The sequence below is a fragment of the Phlebotomus papatasi genome, chromosome 1, assembly GCF_024763615.1.
Source record: "Phlebotomus papatasi isolate M1 chromosome 1, Ppap_2.1, whole genome shotgun sequence".
Lineage (NCBI taxonomy): Eukaryota > Metazoa > Arthropoda > Insecta > Diptera > Psychodidae > Phlebotomus > Phlebotomus papatasi.
In genome coordinates this window covers 76,897,384-76,918,861 of record NC_077222.1, presented here as the reverse complement: position 1 = coordinate 76,918,861, position 21,478 = coordinate 76,897,384, and the positions used below count along the sequence as shown (strand labels likewise).

The window sequence follows — 21,478 nt, the reverse complement described above, 5'->3', positions numbered from 1 at the left end:
ACTCTACCTATAAATCAAAATGATAATTAGATTTTGGGTGGTGGAATTTTCAATGTCTCACCGCTCTACATTTTTCACTGTGAGACTTCCTCTTTGTGGAGGAGAATGAGTCAGATCAGAAGAAAAATGTGTGTTAAAGAGAAATTGAGGTATATTATTTATGTATTTGTGTATTTCTGTGACGATTGGGGAAGTACCCAAGAGGAAAAAAAAAGAAGAACAAAAATAATTGCGTTGATTGATGTCTTTTTTGGCTATTTCAAGAGCAGGGGGCAGCGATAAGTATTATCAGACACTCAGTAAAGTGAGATTCATTCGTTAGTGTAATAGATGAAGTTTTCTTGTTTGGCTAAATTTCCATCTTCATGCAACATTAGACTTTACAGGACATTAAAATTCTTTTGCTGCCCTTTGTCCGTAAATATCCCAAAAGAACTTTAACCTTCAAAAGAATTGCTTTGGTTAATTCAATATGCATAAATTAACCTTGGTTATTGAAGTTAAGGACTCTTAATGAATGTGAAATAGGAAGGGTGCAATACTTCTCATCCCTTGCAAGGGATATGTTAATTAGACCAATTGTACCTAAGCCTCAAGTTCAGTACAACTATCGAGTTCATTGAGGTCATTGAGGTTTTTACTGAATGCTTATCATTCTCTGATTGAGCTATTTTTCACTTCAAAGGGGGGGGGGGGGGTGGTTGAGGCATTTTCTGATGCAAAATTTTTGAAAATATAAAATTTTGGGATAATAAATCATGGTAGGGTAAATGTCCTACTTCAAAACTACTTCCAGACGCTTTAACTTTAACAGCAAATTCAACACATTAAGTTCATATTTTTTCTGAAGAGAATTACATAAATTTGCTCCTTGACTCTTGTAGAATGTTACTGTTTAGTGAAAATTCTTTAAATATAATTGGAAAACTTCTTAAATACAAGAAAAATACATAAGTGCAAAATGTTGCTATTGGAGACAAATTAATCCAAATGGAGACAAGGGAAAGTTCCTAATTGGAGACAAACAGTGTAAATGAAACCGCGGCAAAAGGCTTCGAAAACCTTGTTGAGTTGCTCTTGAGTGAAGGATTTGTTCTTATTCCTGGTCTTTTCTCCTTTCCCATCTAAAACAATAAGAAAATCTCTCCAAAAAAATACATATTTCCGGGGTTTCCTATTGAAGCATTTGCAGACACTTCAGAAAAACCCTTTTTGTTCACGAAATAGGTAATTATTTCAGTTGAAAACTTCACGTACCGTTAACAATAAAGATTAGCACTTAATTTAACTAAAATTATCCAGAAATATGACATAAATGTTAAACAAAACGAATAAACAACAATCACCTCATTGTGTTTTTCATTGGAAAACATGGTCGATCTATGAAAAATTCGATAGTGAAAAGGTACACTTTTTCTGAGAAATTAACAAATTAAAATTAGTAAATATGAATGAATTTTCGTTTTATTTGAAGCAAAATTAACTAAATAATGAAACTGTGGTATAGAAAATTATATAAATAATAATTTAGTATACTGTATTTATCGTGAAAAAATGATGTTTCCATTTTGAGTAGCCAAGAATTTCCATTTGGAGCAGGTTTTGAATTAGCTTAATTTACGGCAAACGGATTAGCTAATTAGCTTGGCAAATCAACTTTGACAAACATGCATGAGCTGCTTGAAACTGCCCCCAACTCCTAATAATTTTGTGCGTATGTATAAATCAGAAAATTACCAAATGATAAAGTTGGACTCTTACAATCGCTTTCTAAAGTCTTAATATCAATATTTAGGTTACATTTATTCTTTGCGGAAAGAAATTAATTTGGGAACATAATAATTCGACCATATTCAAACTAACAATGGCCTCAATTCTAAGATCAAGGTTAAGATCAATATTTCAAGTTGTCAAATATACTTCTAAGACCAAAATTTCATATTCTGACGTGATGCATTTATAGAATTTAAAAGGTTTTTTCTAAGAATAAAGATTTCAAGATTTTCTACACTTAACGAAACGTCAATTTTGCAGAACATATCAATTTCCCTGCAGAATTGCTTAAAATTTCGCTATAAAAGAATTAGAATAATCATCAAAATAGAAAGTCAAAGTGCAAATTAAAATTTTTGATCCTTGATAAACATTGATATGTTTATAACTAGGCGGGACTCTCTTGCAGGTACCCTTAGGGTGTTTAATAATAATAATATATTTATTTATGTACTGAGCCACTATGGCCATTTTGTACATTTTTATGTTTACAATAGAATTAATCTAACCAAATTTAAATTAAACAAACTGGGTATTTCGCTAAATTTAACTTAGATTTCATTATACAGATTTTTTTTTCAGAAATTCAATTATTTTGAGTTCAGAAATATAGTCTTCTTTTAAAATTAATACTTAAATTTTGATTTTGGGAAATACTTGACCTTGCATCATTATATAAGTTACATTCTATCAATATAAGTTCAATAGAAAGTGAAACTCCACAAGATTCACAAATAGGAAAATTATCTTTGATCATTAAAAATTTATGAGTAAGTCGACTATTGCCTATTCTAATTCTTTTAGGATGTTTAACTTTGGTAAACAGATCTGATTAGAAGATGTACCATTTCGATTTAATTATAGGGTCAAATATCGTAGTTTTTATACTCCTATCCTTCTTGATCCCTCTATTATAATAATATTTCTTATTTAGAACAAATTCTATGTTAAAATTTTCAAATCGTTAGTATATTGATAACTCCAAGGACTTTTTTGAGCTCCTTCGAATTATTTCAAGAAATCAAGAAGTTTGACGTTTTGAAATCCTGAAATGTTGGTTCCAGAATTGAAAATCTTGAAATCCGCACACGGTTTGTGTTTTGGGTATAAAGATTCCAAGCAATTTCTCAAATTTGACATCTTGATCTTGATTTTTTGATTTTGGCAAACGAAAATCTCGAAATTTTCTTGATCTTGACTGTAGTCCCAGAATTGAGTCCTAATTCTTGCTAGTTCCATTCGGATATAGGCTATCTTGAAAATATGCATACGAATTGTTCTGCATTTATTGCGCTAATAATTTGTATTTTAGAAAATAATGCATAGGTGAAACTACCATATTCTTTCCAATTTGATTTAATTTAAACTAATTCATGAATAACTATGCGTCCTGCAGAATTTTTCGAATAGGAAAATATCATGAAATAAAAAGTCACATCTCCTTATGTTTTGTATGTCAAATCGAGTCTTTCGCATTCTTCTTCTTCGTTCACTGAGAAAAAATAGAGGGCGTGATTAACTTTTTTTCCTCGTAACTTTAACACGTTTTAGGTGTAAAAATATATTAACATTTTTTAATGTTAATTTAACACCTTTTTAAAGGTAAAATTAACATGAAAAAGGGTTAATTTAACCCCTAAAACACCTAAAAAGGGTAATATTTACACCGATTTCGGATCAATAATGCAGGGTAAAATTAACATTTCAGGAATGTTATTTTAACTTTTTCGGATTGTAAATTTATTACACACAATACATTTCTCTCATCTGATCGAACTTCAAAGATGACTTTTTCTTTGTTTTATTCGTTTATTATTGTAGTAAAATACCTAGGTGAGACTGTTAAGAATCTCACCTAATAGACACCAAAAAATCGATACTGTCAAAGGATCCTCAATGATCATTTTATTTTTACCTTGGGGGAGGGGTATTTGACCTTGGAGTCAGATATATAGGATTAATCTGAGCAGCGAGAATAACAAAAAACATAGCAATTGTTTTATCTTGCCTATCTCTCGCATTTGACCACTGCGTACAAAGTTGGCAGACATGATATCGCTTGAAAACTGACCGAATCACAGTTGGCACGCATGGAAAATTGCTCGAATTACCTGTAATATACTATTCAGAAAACAATTAACACGATCAGTAATGTCTTACTCATCGTATTATTCCACTAGAGTGTACTCTTTCTAACACACGTGTTTTTCCATTTGAAATATTGCATACTACAAACCTCTCTTTCCATCTATTCTTACGGCGTTATCACACTTGCACATTAAAATTTTAATGTGATTTACATTAATTGACGCTTGTGAGCGTCCAAATATGTTATTTGTGTCTTTGAGTCACTTAATATTTGGGTTTTTTCTATTTATTGATAAAGAAGTGGACTTGGCCTGCAAAAATAAGTTTAAATTTACCTAAAGCATAAATATTTTTCACATTAAAAAATTAATGAGAAAATCGCATTAATTTTTCGCATTAATGCTATAAATCAATTTATATCAAATATTGTAGGTCAAGTGTACCTTTTTATCAAGAAATAGATCAAATTTTGAATATAAAATGATTCAAACACACAAATTACACATTTGGACTCTCACCAACGACAATTAATGTGAATCATATTAAAATTTTAATGTGCAAGTGTGATAACACAGTTACTCTTAGTATTAGTCTTCTAAAAAAGTAAGAAAAAAATTATTGAAAACCTACAAATTTCAATAAATATTGTTTTTTCTAGTAACCATAATAATATAATTCAACATCCCAAGGATATACAAGAATCTTATAAGAACGATGTTGTCAGTACCAAGCCCTACGGAATTAAATGCGGTAAAGCTCACTGAATGTGATTCGAATACTGTTAATATCACAAAATTTTTATAGACATAAAAGGGATTCGAACTTCGAATCTGATATAATGGATCAGATTTTGTATTTTATAAGAGAAAATTCGAAATTAACAATATTCCTTTCTTGTTTGATACCACAAAATTAGGATGAATTTATATTTTGCCATTTATAAATTGACAATAGGGGAAATGCTTCTAATTTTGTCCAGTTTCTTATTTTGGACACTTTGAGGATAACATTGGACACTAAAAATAAATTGATTAAAATGATGGATTTTTATTCCAATATTTGATGAATAATGAATTCTATCTAAATATTTGTTCTTTTTGGAAGATTTTAACACTAAATACGTTAAAATTTGAATATGATTTGAGTTGAAATTGCTTTGTTGAAAATTCAGTGTGAGCAATTGCTTACGAGAAATATGACAGAACTTCGTGGCTTACTTCAGTCTTATTTAGTTTTGGTGAAGTACTAACAAAGTTTGTTCGCTGTTTTTGAGTGATATTATTGAATATTCATTGAATATTGTGTTGATTCACGTTACTGATGATTTGTACATTTGACCTGAAGTGAGATTTGCCTTGTGAATTATATTTTTCGTGTGAAAAATGGGAAATTTTTTAAGACATTCACCAGTGAGGTGATGATTCTTATTTTGGACAGGTGTTTTTCTCACGAAATTTCGTAAAGTTTTAGCTTTTGTGATGACTAGGTTGGACAAATGCCTGGAGAAACAAAGGAGCATCATCTCTACGAAAGAGATGTAGCGAGAAATGCCTTGAAAGGCTCCCGGAAAGGGCAGGGAATGAGCGAATCCGCACGTACTTGGAGTATCGAAGTCAACTCACTTTAATGAATGATATGGAAAGTTTCTGGGCTTCTTGTGACATTCCACGTTTCCCTTACATGACCAGGAAGAGGACTTGGTAAGATTGGTTCATCAAATGAAGAACAATGGGCATCCTGTTGAGGCGGATTATCTGTCCAAATTTACAGACAAGTTGTAAAAATTAATAACCAAGTTGTCCAAAATAAGAGTCAAATTCACTTCTACATATCAATTCATTTTTAAACGTATTAAAACTAATTTTAGTAAAAATGAGATGATAAATAGCTTGCCAAGTTTCTAAACAATCCTTCTGAAAAGAGAGTAACAAGAAAAGTCAATTAGTATTGAAAATATGGCACTTCAAACTTAGGATATCGATGCTTATATGCAGACTGTCCAAAATTATAAGCACTTCCCCTATAATCTGAAGAATGCGTATTTTTGAAATAATATTGGTCGATATTGAATTAATTTGAAAGATTCTGAAATTCCCAACAAGTCGGAAGCGGTTCCAACAGGTGATGAATCAGTAATAGAATTTTTATTAAATTTAAATTGTATTATCCTTTATTCAATTTTCGGATGATTGCACGATCAAAAACAACTACGAATAAAAATTCATGGTGTATTTGAACTCGTCTTTAAATGTTTTATTTTTATTTGAAATTATCAGTATTGTGTCAAATGGCAAGATCTGCGAAAATTAAATGCCTTGCACAAACATAGATAAATTCTATTCAAATTTTGTTATTAAATTGGACAGTGACTAAATACACTAATTTAAACCAATTTTTTGTTAAAATTCAAATTTTCAGCCAATTTTGTAATTCCATAGAAAATGCTCTACCATTAATTAGTTTATGGTAAATTAAGTCAGCAAAGCAGAGTAAAATTGCAATTTTACCTACTTTAAAAGTTTCATTATGTTTAAATCTGTTATTATATGACCTAAGCAATTTCATTCTGTATTAAGTTAAATATGCATTGTAATTAGAATATATTTACTGAACTATATTTATTATCTATGAGGAAGTTTGTGAAAATTTCCTATTTTTCAATATTGTAAGAGATAATAATTAAAAATCCGGAGGATTTTCTCCACTATGAAATATGCATATAGATAGAAGGATATTTGCATAAGATATTATTATCTTAAAGTTATATTGATACATCAAGATTATTGGAATTTGAATTAGGAGTGGTGTATGAACTAGGGGAAAACGGGGATATTGTGAGTTATTTTTGTTATTTTATTGGACATTAGAACACTTACGGAAAATTTTTCAATCTTAAATAAAATCTACTCATCCAAACATAAGGCTTGAGTTTTTAACGTAGGTTTTGTAAGAAAAAGAATTTTACATAAAACCACTCAATGGTTTTATCACATTAAACTTTAATAATCACAGGATATTTCCAACTTTAAAAGCTATCCCTGATTAAATATCCTCGCTCTATCCAGTATTTTTCTTGGAAAATCCAAACGGATAAAGGACCTTTTAATCAGTATTAATTTTAAAACGCAAAAATTTCATTTTATTTAACCCGATGGTAGTAAATAATATTCCCACGCAATTGCCGGTATTATTGGATGTATGTACATTTCGTGAAGTGTTATTTAGACCAATTTCCAAGAACTTAGGAATACGATGGGAGTCTCCATTAGGGAATATCCGTATTCGTGAAGTTGGGTCAATATTTCCTAAGAAATGGTGAACTCTGAGAGTTGGAAGAGATTTCTCAGTATTTCCTATTTATTTACAATCTATCTCAATACCTCGTAAAAAAAGAGAACGATGTAACGATAAAAAAAGCCAATTACTGGGAAGTTATTGAGTAAAATTTGTGAAAAAGCTTAAAAAGAATCGATAAATTTGGCATTTGAAATGTCCAAAAGAAAGTTAGTAGTGCATTTCGGTGTGGGAATTGCTTGTTTGGCGTGACGAAGGAATTTCATTCATTCTTTCAATTCAATTTTCAAATTGTCGAGAACAATTCAATTAAATGCACCTTTTGTTGGTTACATTTGGAACACATCCAATTCCTCACGTTAGTTGGTCGGCTCAGAAAACTCCACTCCACATACTTTCAGATACACTTGTTTATTTTGATCTTTACGAATTAGCACAAAATATTTCGTTTTTTTTTTGTTCTTCGTTTGTATCCTTTTAAACTTTCATTAATTGGTTTTTATACAAGGTGATTATGAGAATGAACAAATGGTATTTGAAGATAAATATATTAAAGTTCTTATCAATTTTATCTACTTGGATGATTCTCAAAATGCGGAAGAGAAAATGTGGGTTGAAATAAAAAAAAAATTGAAGGAGATTATCGAAGATGAAGAAGTGGATCTCTATTTGTTCACAAATTGCGCAGACTTTGCAAAATCCACACAGCCGGCAGATTCTCAAACTGTCGGGGAAAGTAATGTTTCTAAACACAAACTTTTACTGAAGAAGTTGTAGGAAATTTAAGAAGTTGTAGGAGTTTCAGTTTTTTTATGTACAAAAGAAAGGGAACATAAATTATTCTGGTCATTTTGGTTAGAAACATTTTGGATGTGTTTAAATTAGTGGTAACTGAGTAAAAGATATACTTTATATGGAATTTTCTAACTCGTTAATTGCATTGTTGATAGCAATTGAGTTTTGTAAAATCGGTATGGATAGTAATAATAATATTGCATTCGAACATCTTCGATTTATCTGAACTTTGCTATCATTTTACTCGAATTGATAATTTTGAAAAATCAGACGAACGCTTTATTACAAAATTTTGAATTGATATAATTAAAAATATTTCTTAGTTCACAACCGGATTCATAGCGATTATGGACCTATATTTCTTTCACTGCTTTAAAAAAATATTTTTAGAATTTAGATTCCATGATTTAATGTAAAATTTAATCTAATTTTTCTAATAAAAGCAGTTCCAGAACCGGTTCTATAGCTAGGAACCTGTACCTTTACCCGTGAGTGAGAAAATCTGCCGGGTACCCGGTTCTTCAGGAACCGGTTTAAGAACGGAACGATTTAGTTACGAAATTCTCAAAAGTCTTAAGAAATTTTTGTTTTTTTATTATATCTAGTATCTCTCTGATAAATATTTAAAACAAATTATTATTTTCTCTAATTGCGAATGCATGCTTTAGTACTTTAAGGTTCTTCAAATTAGTGTTTGCAAATACCCGGACGATAAAATTCTTTACTACTAGTTCTTATCTACTGATTTTGTACTTCAAAAGGTATTAAATACAAAACTTAATATCTACAAGTATAAAGTTTGTTTGAAAAGGTGTGTGTTTTCTATAAAACAGAAGTTTCCATACATTTCTCACGTTATACGAAAATGAATGGAAAATTATTCAGTGAATAAGATTTATATCAAATATTGTTTCACTGCAGCTACCCGTTGATTCCAAAGTTGCTATTTTACATGTCTCGATAATCTTCTTCCTGGGTGTTTTCCCCACAAATGTAGAAAATACAAGTTATTTGGCTGACTTCTTCGTCTGGTGAGGATTTTCTGTGTAAGTTAGTAAGACAATTGTGAATTAATTTTGAAAATTATATATATGTACAGCATTAAACAAAAGTTTATTCATTTCAATTAAAACGAAAATTTTCTGGTTTATGAAAATTTATGAATATTTTTCTAAATTCTAAACCATGTTATTAACTTAAAAAAAATAGTTGCATTCGCTGTATCTAATACTATACATACATGCATGAATGAGATAAAAAGATTTTATTACAAAAAAATTCAAAGTTGCAAAATTTAAAATTTGCAAATCTCGAATTTAGTTTAAAATAAGTTTGGATATATATTAATTTCCATATAGAGGGTAACATTAGTAGAGGATCTGTAAGAAATAGTTTTTTCAAGAATATAATTATTCCAGAGCATCGTCTTTTATTTATTTTCGAGTGAAATTATTCTCATTTCGGTTATTGTTTACTATGGCAATGCGCACAATCATCTTGAAAATCATTAACTCTGAGAAGGAGTCAGTCGTATACTTAAGAGCTTGCAATAAAATGCAGATGTTAACACTATTAACTAACAAAGATAATTGTAGGGTGGAAAAAACGTGTATTTTCTACGAATTTAGTCACTGGGCTGTTCCACCTTCAAATTGACCAGGAAATAATATGGCTAAAGTAACCCACAAATAATACCACATTCGTATGTTGGTACATGATGACGATGGCAGGGTAAAAAGTTGGTATTGGTTCAATGAAAACCACATTAATTTCAAGGTTCAATTGAGTGAACGCGGATTTAATTGTTGATGTCTCAATGCATTTATCTCCCAATACATGAAATGGAGAATTCTTTTATGACTCGCATTACATTTATAAATATAATGTAATAGAAGGAATTGCCAAATAAAGGTTCTCTTTAACTATTAAAACGAATTTGTCAGTAAGAAAATTTGATTTAATGAAATAACCACTATTAGTCATATGACATTATTGAGGCGAAAGAAAGTTACGGATAATTTAGGAAATTTACATTTTACGGTTTTATGTAAATGAATTTTGAAAATTCACTGATATTGTCTTTAATCTGTGACACGAAAAAGAGTGTCTTTTGTAGTTTTTAGTTTATATTTTTTTAATTCTTATTTTTTCAGTGGAAATTTATTCAAAATCTCGTAAAAAGTAACACAATTTTGAATAAAAATTGGATATTGATTTAAAAGATATATGCGTGATTAAGACTGGAGGTTTAATCTAGTTTCCGAACGTCTCGAATTTACAAATGATAAATAATTTTAATGTTTCTTTTAAAAATATCTAATGGACCAATGCTTTTCAATAGTATCTAATTTTAAGTCAAAAATTTCTTAAAAATTTCAATTGAGAAGAAATTAGAGAAGTTAAGCCATATGGCTATACCATAGGTCCAAAACCCGTATTACATACAATTTCATTGGCTAGGGTTCTAAGACCTTTTTTCTAAGGCGTAAAAGATATGCTCTTTAAAGTTTTTTAAACACTTAACTTGGAAAAAGCATTTGGGTAGCTGTGTAAAATTTCAAATATGTTGCATATAAGTCCCAAAATTGCAAGTTTTAAAAGTAATACTTCAATATAAATCGAAGTTTTTGTTACCTATTTTCAGGATTGTTGATTGTACCTTTAATAAGTAGTTTACCATTTTTTTCTGTAAAATTCTACTAAAAATTCAACAAAAATATGGCTATTTTTTTGTGTGCTATATCGGACACTATCTCGAAGTCTCTTTTGTCCTTCCGAAAAACTTCCAAGGATTTTTTTTCTATTTCGTTCGTAGACATGATACTTTTATCATTTGACATTGTATAATCAGTAGGAAATAGAAAAGAGCAAAAATTTATGGAGTTTTGAGAAACAAAAGAAGTGTCCGATATTGTGAGATGTCCGAGATTTGTCATATTTTTTCTAAAAACAATGGTTCAATGACATTTTCGCATGTGTACGAAATTTTTGCCTACATAATCTCTAAAATATCTCGGAAAATGACGAAGAAAAGTGCGAATCAGGCTGAGTGTAATGGCCTCTACACACTAGACAAAATTATGTCTATATTGAAGGAAATTCCGTACCCTTGTGTAAGAAATTTGCTTCAATATGGACATAAATTTCTCTAGTGTGTAGAGGCCATAAAAGGAGGTTCTGGTATTGATGAGAATATCGAGTTATAAAAGGGCTCTTCAAAGACACAAAGTCGCTATCTCTCGCAGTCTGACTGCTTATCCGCGTTGTTCATCTTATGGCCTCTACACGTTGGGAGCAATTTTCGTCAAAAATTGCTTTTTTTTTGAAGGAAATTGCTTGCAGCGCTGTAGGTGGAAACGTCAAACTTTTGGCAAAAATGGCATTTTTAACAAAAATTACACCCAATGTGTAGAGGCATTTAGGGTAACTGTATCAAATTTCGGAATAGGTGTATGTAAGGGTGTCTACAAATTGAGCACAATTTTCGTCAAAAATTGCTTTTTTGAAGGAAATTGGCTGCAGTGCTGTAGGCAGAAACGTCAAATTTCTGTCAAAAACGCAATTTTTGACGAAAATTGCTCCCAATGTGTAGAGGCCTTAAGCCTCAAAGTAAATTTGAAATGTATTAATACAAAGTGATCTTTTCTTATTTCTTTTGAAGATGTGTTGTTTGGAAGATTCTCTTTCTTGTCTCTAAAATCATTCTTAATAAATTTTAAAGTGAATAAAAATATTGACATAGCTTTGGGTAATATTTCGGATACCTTTATACTCATAGTTCCTTGCCCTTCCGGAATTCTTTCAGTCCTTGTCACATGATCTCGTTCGTTGAGGCGACATTTTTTGTATTTTTTGCATTGTATTGTATAATCTTTAGAGTATGCAAAAACTGAAAAATCATGGAAATTTGAGGAAGGAAAAAAGTGGCCGAAATTGCAAACTGTCCAAAATTTGGTACAGTTTATTATGAATCTTAATACCAAACGTTGCGAAATATCAACTTTGGGTGTTCTGTTAATTCTATTATAAATCACTTTGCTGCTCTAAATGGTTTCCTAACTTTTCTTTTATCAAAAAAAACAATAGTTTCTGGGTTATCTCGGAATCAAATCAGCTGGGGTTTTTCGGGAACATTTTTCGTCTCGTTTTGTTGTTATTTGTTTTTATTTTTTTCGACAAAGTTTGCTGAAACTCCAATAAATCTTCGAATTTAATGTTTCTAAATACAAGAATTTAAACCATTGTTTTTTCGCTTTTCAAAATAGCATAAGCAAGCTTAACAAATGAATCACAACTAACATAAAGTTAAGATCACATGCCTCTAGCTTTTTCAATTGAAGTCTGTTTTATTTTATAATTGGTGGTAAAAAGAGAAAAACCAATATTCCAGTAAATTTTCAAATGTTACCCAAGAAATTTTCAATGAATGGACATTAGCATATTTTTTCATGGCTCTTCTCTTTTTTTGCTTTCAACGACCTCTTTCCAGGTATATGATTGAAAACATTTCCATTTGCATACTTTTGCATACTTTTTTGACTTTTGTCTATTTGATACAGCCAATAGTTATATATAAGTAAATGCATGAATGTTTATTTTTTTTTCGTCTTTAAAGTTGTAATAAGATGAAGTATGGTGAAAAGTTTTGAATTTAATTGATAACAAGTTGTTCAGAAGTTGTTGGAAAAGTGAGAAGGAGAAAAGGAGGGGCGAGTGGGGGACTTGCAGACATGAAAAGCATCGGGTGTGGAAGATGATGAAGAAGAAGTCACACAAAACACTTGTGATGGGAAAATCTCAAAAGTTTTTATTAGACGTTTTTCTTTTGAGGGGGTGTGAGTGGGGGAGGAGTGACAATTTTCAACCATGTGAATTTAGGTTGTGAGTGGAGTATGAGGAAGATGGACGAGGATGAATGGTGATGCTGTGTGTAGAGAGGATAGTATAAGTTGTGGCTGTAAAATCTTAAGGAAATGGATTTTTGGGTGAAGAAATACTTTTTGGGGGAAAGAATGCTAGAGTTTTTTCCCCTCTGTATATATAATTCCATGTAATTTGTCATGGTGAAAGAACATACTTTTTTTCTTCTTATTCTCCTCAATCATATTTCATGCATTATTTATCATATATTGTCCTCGAGGATGTACTTTGATCTTTATACCAAGAATACGTTTTGGTAAACATTCTTCTCTGTCAGAATGTGTTGATGACATTAAAAAAAAATCTTAAAATGTCAGATTGTAAACAAAGTGTAATAAGTGAATTTTATGTTGCAAATTTATTCCTAGTGTAGGTAATTAATCATAAAAGGAACTAGCGTTGAAATTTTAATAGGAAATAAATTGAGCTCGATAAATTGATGTGATTGTGGTTGATAATGGAAATGATTATACTGGGTGGTGAGAATGAACGTCAATGATTTAACTTCCTATATATGAGAGAGTTGAAGAGTTTTGATTGGAATGAAATGGTATTGAGCTATTAATAGAATGTTGGTAAAATTTGTTTCGTAATGAATTGAAATTGACATAAATTAATGATTGGCACTTGCCACCATTTTATACTTACAAATTGCCAATACTGTTGAAAGGCGTATTGAGTTCGAGAATATACGAAAAGAAAAATATAAAAATCACATTTTCCTTGTAAGCAAGTCCACAAGACTTTTTCTTTCTTTTTTTTTAATGTACAATTCATAAGTCATTTCGTGTAGGTCAAGAGCCAGAAAGCTATACAGAAGAGATTTCTTTTCACCCTAGTTGGGTTTTTGTGTGTGCAGAATAAAAGTTGAATAAAGAAAAAAAAGAATAACAAACGTCTAATATGCCACATTGAAATATGCAAATGAAGCCTCTTAACTCTTCTTTCACACAAATTTCCTCTTTCACACAACAAATCACTCACGCATACACATTCTTGAGAAAGATTGATTTGTATGCGGAAAAGAATTTCCCATTATTAAAGGAATTATGTTCGTCTTTTTTTTTCCTTCATGGACTTCTTGAGCCAAGTTATCCAGCAGTTTTCACAGAGGGGTTCTTCATATTGGCATTTGATTACAGCGCAAAGCTCCAACTCTGCACAGAAAATTTACTAGGGTAAAGTGGTACAAGTTGGACAGTAGTGGTACAAGTTAGACACAATGGTACAATTTGGACAGGGCTTTTTGTCTTGATAAATTTAGTACTTCAGTTTTATTTATATATTTTTAATGCTTTAGTTTTATAATTTGGTTCCTTGTACTTAAAAACAAATTTTGTACTGTATTTATCAAGAAATAAGCCATATCCAACTTGTACCGGTGAATTGTCCAACTTGTAACACTAATTCCAAATTATATCACTTTACCTTACAGTAAATTTTTGTACATTATTGTTCGAATTTCACAGAGAGAGCAGTATATAATGCTTCGATTTTTTCACAACCCCTCCCCCACCCCAAATTTTCACCATCCACGCGCTGGGGACCATTTTTCTCTAAATATCTCCACGTTTAAGAACATTTTTGAAAAATGATTTCATGCTGTTTGTCCGTCTGTCCGGCTGTCGCCAGCTCTAGAGGCCAAACGGTTAGAGATAACGACTCGGGACCTTAGGAGGACTCCTCAAAGGTGATCCAAGGTCAAAAACCCTCAAAAGCCGACATGCTCCTCATTTTTCCCAACCCTTCTCATTTCCTCCAAAACTATGTTTTTAGGGATGGCTCGAAAACGCCTCGTTAGATTTTTCAATGTTTGGAAATGTTCTAAAGCAAGGGCTTTTCGTCCTTATATGAAAATACCGTTGAATAATTTCTAATAACGGTTTTTTTTAAAGGTTTAATCATGGTATCATTTGGGCTCGTTGGATAGGACTTGGAATTTTTGATAAAACTGAAATTGTTCCAATCGGTTATGAACCGGTAATGAACCGATAATTAATAAGCGATAACTAATATTCAACGATATTCAATTACACTGTGCAACAGTGATTTTGTCCCTGAGTTCTCATGCTATTTTTTTTCTATTGCTAGGGTCAAATGATTTACGAAAATACTTATCATTTTGATTTCATTTTGTTTTTCCGCCTGAAATCTAGGCAAAACTGTTTTTTGCCGTTTTTTGATACTTGAGTACCTATATCTCCAATTTTGGTGAACCTATTTATTTCTCAATATGGGAACATTTGTTCTCCTTTAGATTCCCGATAATCCTTTGGACAGATGGAGTTCGTGAAACTGACACCAGGGGCACTGTAGTCTCATATATGTCAGAGGACATGGAAAAATCGAACTTTTTAGCAACTTTAATCAAAAATATCTCGAAAACTAGGACTGTCCCCAACAATATGGTTTGTGGGTTTGATAGAGAATTTTATTGTCTACATATTCATACATGTGCAACTTTTCTCTCAGTTTGTTTTTTAATCTCGAAATTAAAGTGCAAACGAAAATCGAATACTTAGCCAACTTGAGAAAATCTTCAAGTATCAAAAAACGGCAAAAACGGTTTTACCTAGATTCCAGGCGCAAAAACAAAATGAAAACAAAATGATAAGTATTTTTGTTAATCATTTTATCTTGGGTATTCATACAATATTTTCAAAGCTACCACTATCAGATATGACAAAGAATTAGTATGAGTTTATATCAAAGCAATGACTATCACTTCGGTGTTATCACACTTAAGGCGTCTACACATTGGGCACAATTTTCGTCAAAAATTGCTTTTTGAAGGAAATTTCCTGCAGTGCTATAGGTGGAAATGTCAAAATTCTGTCAAAAATGCAATTTTTGACAAAAATTGCTTCCAATGTGTAGAGGCCATTACTCATTAAAATTTTATTGCGATACGCATTAATTGCCGCTAATGAGTATTAAAGTGCGTGCTTTGTGTATTTAAATCACTTAATATCTAGAATTTTGATCTATTCATAAATTTCTTAATGACTTATGTATTTAATTGATTTAAGCATTTATTTGAAATTAAATTTTCATTTTTTTTAATGTGAATACATATTTCTGATTTGGTTTAACCCTTTTACGACGAGACACTTTTTACGGAAGGAAAATCAACAATAAAAATTAAACTGGGAAACATAATCAATGATAAGTCTTACATCTACCCTTGGAAAGTCCAACAGGGTCTGATTCGGTGTATTTTGTGCTTCTATGAATGATAGGGCCAAAAATAGCTCAAAACTTTAAGTAATTTTTCTGACAATACCAATGAATAATATTTTTCGCTTTAATGAAAAATATTACGTATAAGTATTGTAGTTTTTATTGCTAAAAGGATTTTGCTTAAAAAAAAATTGGAAGTATAAAAAATAAATAAAATCAATTATGAATTTGAGAATTTAAAAACTCGACATTTTTGATCTTAAATATTTACTACATATCAAATAGCTAGAGACTTGCAAAAAATATTGTAGATCCCTTCAACCTTCTACTTTACAATTACGTACAGACATTAGAAAAAAATAACTTTAGGTAGTCAGGAAAAATTATTTTCTTTATGGGACACCGGTGTTCCAATCGTCCTTAAAGGGTTAAGTTAAACCTATTTTTGCGGGCCAAGTTTACCATTTTTATCAATAAATAGAATACAGAACTGTATAAGATGCTTCAAAAGCACAAATCGCACATATAACGATTTATTATCGTGAGAATTAATGGAAATTGCGTTATAATTTTAATGAGAAAGTTATGCCCTAGACGCACTTAGGACTTAAGCCGAGGGACGAATTAACGTAATTAGGCAGTTATCCGGTGTTTTCCAGCGGTAAAATGGTGACGCTAAGAAGAAAAGACTTTTTTGGTCTTGTCCAGAGCTTTCGATCCCGATATGGACCTTCTCCAGTGGCATGAAGGGCATTGAAATTGATTTTGGAACATTTTCTTTCAATTTTTGGATAATCTCAACTAAATTGTGTTTTCGCTCGACTAAATTGTGTTTTCGCGGCTTTTCTCAGGGATCGGTCGAATTTTGTTGGTCAGGAAGATCATCACCAGCAGGATGTCATTTTGGAGGGTATTGGTAACGTAATTATAATCAAACAATGATCAGATCCGTAATGATCCATCAGTTTCTGACTAAACCGTCTCTCGGCTTAAGCCAAGAAACGGCTTAATTATTTTGATTATAATTATGTTGAGTTATCTCTCGGCTTAAGTCGTAAATGTGTCTAGGGCTACTACTTTTCAAATACAGATTAATCGCATAGAAATGAAAATTTATTTTTTGAAGTATAGATTCTCACCCAATGACAAACCCCTTCCAATTTTGGCTTCTTTTGCGTGCTGAAAGAAATAGAGATAAAGAAAGAATGCGCATACAATCTAAAGATAAAGGAATAAGCTGGGAACATGTTGAAAATAATATGACCTCATATCATTCGCAATTTGTTCAATTTGCCAATTTTCCACTTTTTACATGACTTCATTCTCGGTTGCGCGAATAATACGGAATGTGTGCAATTGTTATTTGGTGAAATTGGTGAAAAATATGGGATAAGAATTTGGATAGTAGAGCACGGGCTTTTAAATAATAATAAAATGTGTTAATGCGAGCATTGCTTAACTTTGTAATTTCAAAATGTTATGGAACAAATATAAAAGTTCAAGTTTATTGAATTGCTACATCACAGATATACACGCGTACATTGTGTTAGGTTTAATTCCTTTTATAAGATTGTGTTTTCTCACTGCTCTTTTTTTCTATGATTGTTTGGTTGTTGTGTGTTTTCTGCTTCTATTGTTGGGTGTTTATGGATGATGATGATGATGTAATGGAGACAATACAATTTTAAGAGAGTCCAAAAAGTACTCCAGTAAGGTTTCGGTTTTTAGGTCTTGTTCCTATTTTTGTCCCTCAAGTATCTTTTATGCCTTTTATGCGTTTTCTAAATATGTGTGTTTTTCCAATGAATTGTTTTTTTCTTCGACATTCTCATGGTGTCTACAGAGAATGAGATAACACAGAATGCTCAGCCATTGAGTTTGGAATTGTAGAAATTAAGAAAAAAACAACTAGAAGTACATAAGAGAACTTTTATTCTTATAAAATTGTGTATATATCAGACAATGGACCATTGTTTGACGATTAATAAGTATTTAGAAGTTGGTGTGTTGTACTTGCATTAAAAAAAAAAGATTTTGCAAAAGAAGTGAAAAAAATGTAGCAAGAAATAATGGTGAATACAAAATTAAAAAAAAGGTCTTTTAGATTTGTGCATTGGGGTTTGCAATGGAATTCACACAAGAAATCCAAAAAAAAAAAACCAACAAACTCTTCAATTGCATGGTACAATCTCAAATGAAATACTTTCATCGTGGTCACCCCTATATATTGGAATAGTACAAAAAGTGCTTTTTCCACAGCATGAAATAAATGGGGTGGAATGGTATGCTAAAGGCGAATTGGTTTGGGAATGGGGATTGATGCAAAAAGCAAGGAGTTTGCAAAAGGGGTTTTGAGAATGCTTCTTTTTCACAGTTTTTCTCCCCTTTTGAATGATTCTTGTGACACGAGAGCTGTGTGAAAAAGAAATCCAGCACTTGGGGAGGTAGATGATGAAAATAAATGGAATATTTTCCACATGGAACTGATAGGACGTAGGTATGGGATAGAAAAAAAGACGACAATGACAGAGGAAATTTCGCGAAATGCTCGAACTTAGAAATTTTTGAAGGTACAGACAATCTTTCAAACATAATATTTTTCGTTAGAGTGAAAATTATCAGGTCATTGGTATCGTCAGAAAAATTACTTAAATTTTTGGGTTATTTTTATCCCTATCGTTCATAAAGACAAAAAATCACCAAATCAGACTCTATTTGCTTTTCGAAGTTTAGATGTAAGACGTTTTACAAGTTTTGTTTATCGGTTTCATTTTTATTGCTGAATTTCGGTCAGTGAAAACTGTCTCGTCCGTTAAAGGGTTAATAAACAATGTTAACAGTCGTTCTTAAAACCATTAAAAATAAAAGTATTTTCTGGGTTGTTAACCATCCGTCTGCACAGGTTCTTCAAAGTGTTATAATACAGAGAGAAATCCGAAAAAGTCAAAATAACATTCCGGAAATGTTAATTTTACCCTGCAGTATTGATCCAAAATCGGTGTAAATATTACCCTTTATAGCTGTATTATGGGTTAAAATTACCCTTTTTTCATGTTGATTTTACCCTCAAAAGGTGTAAGAGTAAGATTTAAAAATGTTGATATATTTTTACACCCGAAAAGTGTTAAAGTTATGACAAAAAAAGTTAATCGTAGCCTCTTTTTTTCTCAGTGCTAATGAACTTAAAGTCCTGTAATATTTTCGGTTTCGCGCTTAAAATTCTCGCTACTTCCTGAGTGAATAACGATCTCCAATTAATTTGTAAAAGAGATTTTTAATGTACTTGTTTTTATATCGGCTTCAGAGTGGAAGTTTAACCCACAGTGAGAGAAGTTCGCAAACATGTAAAGCACAACCAATTTTACTGATTGTTCAAAATATAATGGATCATTTACATTTAATATCCGATTATAAACGACAATTTCTTCAAGAATCTTGCCTAACAAGAAATTGAAGGAGTTATGCTATATGGCTAAGTCATATCATAGGTCTACAGACCGTGTGAGTTAGATGAAATGAATTCTGAGGTTTTAAGTTACTCAATTCTATCGGGGTTGCGGGCTCCGAACTCCGAACACCCAGATTAGCAGTTCACTCCTGGATCCTCTATTCCACTTCAGGGGATGTTCGCGGTCGATTCCAAGACACTCCAAGGCAAGATCCTAAATTTGATTCAGCCACCTTGTCCTAGGTCTGTTCTCTGTCCCATCATTTACTATTTCTCTGACTGTAAGAAGTAATTTAGTCATGGATAATATTTAATATCTCGTACAAAACATCATTTTCGTTTACCCGAGGCACTTTTTTCTTTTCCAAATAGAGAGCCGAAATTATCTTCATAATAAACAAACTCTAACCAGTCAAATTTGTTTCTGGATACGCTCGTGAATTTGACCTCAGGGTTATAAAGTACACAATTCTGGTGAACCTATTAGTACATCGTAACTAGTTATCTCGTCCTCTGCCATTCTTCAAATTATGGAATTTATATGGGAGCCATGAAGGAGAGGCAGAAATGATTGAGATATTTTTGTCGATTGCGTATATTCAGATTAATTTGAATTTGCTTGAGGCGATTCTTTATAGTTGCAAAATTCAGCTTAATCCTGGGTTCTTGTAACTCGGAATGTGTGCAAATTTTATTGTGAGTTGAATTTTGGGACCAAAGAATTGCGTCGAGCAAACTAATTTCGACAATCGAAATGGATAAAATGGGATCGACGGAATGAGTTAACTCACAATCGTATTTGCACGCTTTCTGAGTTTCAAGATCACGGAGTTGTCTGTTAAGAATCTGGCCTATAGTAAGGCTGCTATCAAAGCTTTTCGATTCGAAATATCAGGATAGTTTAAAAAAATATTTGTTTTAGGAAAAGTGTGGGACTAACATTGAGTTCTTTATTTCTGCAATAAAAGTTGGGTTATAGCACACAGAAAAAATTTCGTGAAATTGTTCGTAAATGTTTCCGAATTCCTACTAGGGACTTCTGAAATGCTCATAAACCGTACAACCTACAAAAAAGTTCATAAAAGTTTATTCTTTTTCCAAAAACATTGTTTATTTTATTTATTTAAAAAAATAGGAACTGCTTTTGAAACTGTAGATCTCTTATGGCTTCTACACACTAAAGAAATTTATGTCCATATTGAAGTGTTTTTCGTACACAGGTATAAGGAATTTGCTTCAATATGGACATAAATTTCTCTAGTGTGTAGAGGCCGTTAGAGGCATAATCACAGGGAAGAGGTTTATATATCCATCGCCGTCTTAATGTTACTTGTTCGTGATCACTTGATGAGTACTTTTATTCTTTTACAAACATTTGTTCGTAAATGTTTATTTATTTAGCAAAAATTTACGAACAAATAACAAATTTTTACAAACATTTTTCTGTGTATTTATGTACTTTAACGAACAAGTGTTTGTAAAAGTACTAAATTTGCTCGTCAAGTTATCATGTTATGAACTGTGTTTGTGTAAAAAATACAAACTTTTACTAATTTTTTGTGGCTTATACGATTTACAAGCGTTTTGTAAGCTCCCCATAGGAATTCAGAAACATTTACGAACTTTTGAACGAAATAATTTTCTTCTGTGCAGAAGTGTGCAAGAGGGTTCTCTAAAGCAGAGGTGTGCAAGAACCGTTTGAAACCGAAAAAACGTCAAAAGAAACTTGTACGTCAGTGGTCAAAACGCTACTTGAACAAACTTATTTTGACGTTTATTCGGTTTCAACGGTTCTTGCACATTTCTGCTCTAAAGATATCTCAACAGTATTGCTTACAGTATTGGTCATTATGAATTCGACAATGGATAGACGGAAAAATTACCGGTCTGTCACTTTTTTGTATTGATATCTACTTTACATTCGATGAATACTTTGGGATGAGGGTTTGAAGTAAGTCAAAATCGATGAGTTATATTGCT

The 21,478-nt window shown here is 31.5% G+C and overlaps 1 protein-coding gene across 1 annotated transcript in view; it reads left to right on the top strand.

The window, feature by feature from the left end:
* Positions 1-21,478, top strand: part of LOC129803876 (furin-like protease 1) — a 155,228-nt gene that overhangs the window by 836 nt on the left and 132,914 nt on the right. The window lies entirely within an intron of this gene.